Raw genomic sequence first — 5,794 nt, forward strand, 5'->3', positions numbered from 1 at the left:
AAATACTGTATTTAAATTTAGCAGTCACCAAATTCCTCTTAATTCAAGCACTTTTTTCCCCCTGGGCGTTGTTTCTGTTTCTGACACAGTACTACAGGACCAATTCACACTTCAAAATTGTTTCAGTGGAGTGAGAAGTGGTTTCGCTCTTACTGGAGCTCGTCAGCTGTAGGCAACTGGTCGAGAAACATTTACTTGCCTTAAAGCCAACCATTATCCACCTTGGATTTTATTTCTTAATCAAAGAACTGGCAATTCTACAAAATTATTTCCATACAAAAGCCTTATAAACGAAAACACTGTCTTTAACAGCTTTTAGTACTATTTCTAGTTTCTCAGTAAATAGCAGTATAAACAACAACAAAAGAACTTAAGATTATTCAATAAATGCAAATACAAATGAATCCAATCCACAGATTACCAAACACACAAGCCTCATACAAAAGTACCAAGCCAGAAATACATTTCTAAACTAGCTATTAATTCATTCATTCACCAAATATGTACTGAGCATGTATTATGTTCAGGCACTGTTCTATGTGTTGGGAACACAGCAGTGAATAAAACAGATATCTCTTCTGGAGTTTACACTCTGGTGTAGTGGACCAACATATAAAATCTATGTTAAATCTTTTGCTCTTGTGTTTACAGTATTTTAATTTGAAGGTCTGTCAGCGTTCCATCAGAAGCTTTATAAGATATGCATGAGTGTTTAAGTCCAACAGAAACATGCGACTCAGTTCAGCATAAGTGTTACTTACAACAAACTACAAATTTTAAACTTACAAACTGTACCGAGTCTCAAATAATACCAGCTATAGCTTCTCAAATAATGTCCATTAAGATAAGCAAGTTGAGCCTGTGAGGGCACTCCTGTTCTTCAATATAATGGTTTACTGTCCTTTGAAGGAAAAGTAAGTACATCCAAAGGTCTTTTACACACTCCCCGAATACACTCTGAAAGCAGCATAAACAAAATAATGACCTATCTTTCTGACCAGTTCTAACAAGGTTCTAAAATGGCAAATAAAATCAGAAGCAATTAAAAACTGAGCTGGTTATTTCAAAGAACTCTAGTTTTATCAAAAGGAAGATATATTTGTAAAGTAGGCACACTGTGACTAAGCTTTTGGGTAAAATTTAATATACCGAGTTTCCTTTATGTGAAACATTATTACTTGCTCTTAAAAGTTGTCTTTAGTCCACTAGGTTAAAAAGTATATTATACGAAGCCAAGGTCAATTATCCCTGTAGGGATTTGCAACCAAGGGTTGCAATCAAGGGTTAGGGCATTGTGAATTTTACAGTGTGTACACTATATCACCAAAAAAAAAGACGTTGAAAAGGCTCAGGGCAATAGATGCCGCAGGATACCCTACCCCCACCCCAAATAGTACCAAATCCTGTACGAAAACAGAAAACATTACAGTCCATCAAGATTCCAGGAAAATGAGAATAAGTAGCCACATCATACATCACATTATCAAGTATATGTCATATTATCAGTTTGGCATCTTAGATCCATGCAATTTTATATATCTCTAATAGTAAGTTTTAAAACAGAAAAAATTTTAATACTGAAATCTCAGTTTGAAGCTACTTGTACAGAGCTCACCAAATGAACTTTAATAAGTCTAAGAAAACATGAAAAGTATTTTCAGCTAATTTCCCCCCCAAATCTAAAAGCTAAAAAAAAGGGGGGAGGGATTGACCTATAGCTCCCTTTTCAAAAAGGAAGGCTAATAACTTAAAAAAAAAATTAAGTTTTAAGTCTGCCGTATATTATATTAAGAAGTTCTGGTTAATGTTTAAATTTTGAAGCCACCTTTGGCCTGGGCTTGGTTAATTTTGTACAGTGTAGTTTACCAAAAAATTAAATTATTCATTAGCTACTACATAATCATCCCTGAAGTAGACTAACAGTTCATGTGCCTTAATGACTGACAACTATACTCACAATCCAATCAATACTTTGCTAGGTCTGATTTCCACTTTGTGTCTATTGCCCCTTCATGCCAATACTTTTTCTTTTGTTTACCTCTCAACCCAAATAGATTTTTAAAATCTCAGTAGCTGAGAAATAAAGTTCAAAGGTGACATTTGCAATGATATGATAAGATTACAGGGTTAATTTGCAAATTTAAATTATCTATGCTCCCAAGGTTGCCCTGAAACGACACTGAGCATAACATTCCCAACACTGCAAGCCGTGTGACATATTTATGAGAAATTCAAGAATCACCTTTAATTATTTAAAGCTAGAGATAAGGGATAAAGACCTAAATTTTACTGAAAGAAAAGAAACAGAACTTCAGGTTAAGGAGTCTTACTTGAACATGAAACTGTTAAATGAATTTGAAAAACTAGCACAAATTAGGGAAAGATGATTCCCTTCAAAGGGAAAGACGATTTTTCTAAATCTCTAAATAAAGGCTGCTTCAACCTATCATCTCTTCCTAAAGAGCGAGTATACTTCACTGTTTTACCTTCATCCCAGGATGTCAGCATGTAGCTGTAAATAGATGGTTTTAAACTGAATATAATAAGTAATCACTATCAGCTATGCTGTTACTGTACAGTATCAAAGAACAACTCTTTAGTTTATGGTTGAAGGAACTAAAAGGTTTTAAGAGTAGTTACTGTGTTACACCACTCCTTTCCTGTTAGCAACAAACAAGACTCTGAAATACCAATGAAACTCTAAGGAATCTCCACTGTTTAAAGAAACCTCTGAGTTTATATCCAGGTATTAGGAATTAGACAAGGTCTTAAAAAGAATAAAACCAATATAAACACAATCCAGGCATTTCCAGGTAGACTCTTCAGTAATTATACATGCTTGCCTATTACAATGTAATAAGGAGTTTTAATTCTTTATACTGCAAGATTTGTTAATCACTCAATACTGTCACTGAATTTAAAAGGAAAATACCAAAAAGGAAGGTAAAAAAAGAACGAGGCCAATCATCACTGTTTTCTATTTGTGTAATGATGGATAAAGAATTGGAAAGTAGCTGTACAGAGACGAGCAGACTTTATACACAAGCAGATAGTTCAGTTTTACTATCAATATCTCTTGAACCTTAACCTTTCCCACACACTGCAAATATGACGGTGTAGTTAGTAGTTGGGAAGGCTACACCCACAACTACCATACCTAAACACTTAATAGATTTTTCTTTTTGTTGTTGTTGTTTTTTTTGTGTTTTTTTTTTTTGATTTTTCTTTTTGAGTGACTATCAACACACCTCTTGAAACACTTCCACTGATTTGCCGCACATTTTCCTTAGAAAAACTCCCAACCTATCATTTCGGAAAAAATAACAAAGCTAGGCATCAAAGGTACGTTACACACGCATACACTGAGAAAACTGCCAAACGCCTGGGGCTGCATGGCCTTCTAAACAACGCTCCTAGGTAACAAGATTATCATGTCAAAGGTAATCCAAATGTTCCAAATCCAGGCCTCTTTCCAATAAACAATATCAAAATGTAAATATTAGCTCAAGTTATTAAACTGTTAACAGCCAAGCAATAATTACACCTGTTCCCCAAGACTGCTACTAGGGAACATGTAGAAGGGGTTTTACCATTTTACAAGTTTGACAGAGGCTCAAATTTGAAACATGATCCTTACCAACCAAGGTTTATCAAATGCCTTGATGTACTTGGAAAAAAGGCAACATAAACATCAAGAACGATTTCTTTCATCTCCACAATCCCAAAGAATCGTCTCTAAATTACTTAAAATCACAGTAATGGAAGTGTTTGGAAGAGAGTTTAAAAAGTCGCTAACAGTCAACATAAAACACGAACACAGTGAACGTGGAGAGGAAAGGAGACATAGGCGACTGAGTCTATGAGGGATGGCCGAGCAGGTAGGGCTTAGCTACAGTTCGCATTAGGAGACGGGGCAAGCGGCCCAAGTTCCGCCGCTCTCTAGGCACCGCACTGGAGGCGCGGCCCTCACGGCCCCCAGCGACCCCTCGGCCGCCTCCTGCCCCGGCGCCCGGGACTGAGGGAAGGAGGCAGGGAGAGGAGGGGATTCCGAACTCCTTCCCCCAGCGCTCGCCTCGCCCCCTCGAGAAGCCAGGCAGGGAGCCGCCCCGGGACCTGCAGGACGGCGCGGAAGGTGGGCAGCCCGCCGCGCCGCCACCGCGACTCCCCGGCCCGCCCCTGGCATCCCTCAGGCACTTACCCCACTTCTTCGACCCTCAGGCCACACCCCTAAACAGGCCATTGGAATTCCCGCTTAGGGGCCAACTTCTCCATAACGGGGTCCAGCAGACCAGGAAGTGCGGGGGGGGGGAGGGGGCAGCGGTGAGGAACTCGGCAGACACCACGCTCCCTCCGCCGCGGATTCCCCAAGCCCCCGCGGAGCTGACACATCAACAAAGATGGCGGCGACGCTGAAGCCGGCCCCGCTACAGCTGAGGGGGCGGGGCTCCCTGGAGGAGCCAATCAGCTCGGCGCGGGCGGCGTGACGCGACGCCCCTTGGTGCCTGGGTAACCTGTCTGCAGTGGGCGGGGCAGCGCCGCGCTGTCTCCTACCCCGGGAGCGCCTGGCACGGCAGTTAGACTTGCTGGGCACTTCCCCCACCTCCATCCCCGGCCGACCCGGCGAACCGGCTCTCCCGCCTCTAGTCCCGTCCTACCTCTCACGCCCTTCCCGGGCCCAAGCAGGTTATTGCTTCCTGTAGAACGCGCTCCTTGGAGATGACCCCTCTGAACCCTTTGGCCCTTACTCATCATAGTCAGGGACATAAAGTTATAAAAAAGAATTCAAAATTGTGACTTACAAGCTTTGATGTGTAAGTCTTGCACCTGATGTGGGCGGCGTCAGCAGGAGCAGCCTACCTGCCCCTCAGACAGTTCATCTCTGGGAGAGGTTCTGGGGGTTTCCAGAACACCGCGTTCTAGTCCACCACGTGGCCCCTACTGTCATTGTTTAATAATAAACTGTTGGTGCGTTCGCCTCCTGTACTGCACTGTGCGCCTTGAGCGCTGGAAGTGTCCTCATCCCAGCACGCAACGTGGGGGTTGACATAATGGAGCTGCTCAATAATTAGCAAAAACCTTTAAAAAGCGTACTGGGGCCGGGGTTGGGTGGAGGATGTGTATTCAATATAGTTGCCTAATCGCGTCCTGAGAAGTAAGGTGAGCAGTTTCAGTCTGGAGGGTTTGCAAACCTACTCGGTCCAGTTAAGTGCTGTTCTTTAAGATTTCTTACGTACAACTCCTGAGTCAATATAGTTGATTCTGACAAATCAATTCAAGAGTTTATAAAGCAAAACTTCTTTTTCGGTTAAACTTCTTTGATACTAACTGCTGGCAAAAAACCAAACAAAAAAACCCACCAAAAACAAAAAGAAAAACCCAAAACACAAAACCAAAAACAAACCCCACTTTAAAAAATTCAACATTTTGTAACTCTGTTCCTCTTTCCTTTCAACAGGAAATGGCACCTTCCTCCTTAAATGAAGATACTCATTAAGGCACATTATGCAGTGAAAGAACTCTGTTCCTCTTTCAACAGGAAATGGCACCTCGCTCCTTAAGTGAAGATACTGATTAAGGCACATTATGCAGTGAAAATGTGAAAGTAAAGAAATTATTTGGCTTTTTTTTGTTGTTGGCTGTGTTGGGTCTTCGTTGCTGCGCGGGCTTTCTCTAGTTGCTGAGAGCGGGGGCTACTCTTCCTTGCTGCGCGTGGACTTCTCATTCCGGTGGCTTCTCTTGTTGTGGAGCACAGTCTCTAGGCACGCAGGCTTCAGTAATTGTGGCACGTGGGCTC

General features: G+C 41.7%; 1 protein-coding gene across 2 annotated transcripts in view; it reads right to left on the reverse strand.

Moving 5' to 3' along the window:
- The window catches only part of CCDC186 (coiled-coil domain containing 186), a 68,895-nt gene extending 64,057 nt beyond the window's left edge, over positions 1-4,838 (reverse strand). The window contains exon 1 of one of the 2 annotated variants that reach the window (XM_028481227.2): positions 4,800-4,838. The gene's annotated coding sequence lies outside the window, so the exon portion shown is untranslated. Of the gene's footprint in view, positions 1-4,198; positions 4,367-4,799 lie in introns of those variants that run through there. The other variant, XM_024121358.3, reaches the window with a different exon arrangement.
- Between the last annotated feature and the right edge of the window lie 956 nt (positions 4,839-5,794).

The sequence above is a fragment of the Physeter macrocephalus genome, chromosome 20 (genome assembly GCF_002837175.3).
Source record: "Physeter macrocephalus isolate SW-GA chromosome 20, ASM283717v5, whole genome shotgun sequence".
NCBI classification, from domain to species: domain Eukaryota; kingdom Metazoa; phylum Chordata; class Mammalia; order Artiodactyla; family Physeteridae; genus Physeter; species Physeter macrocephalus.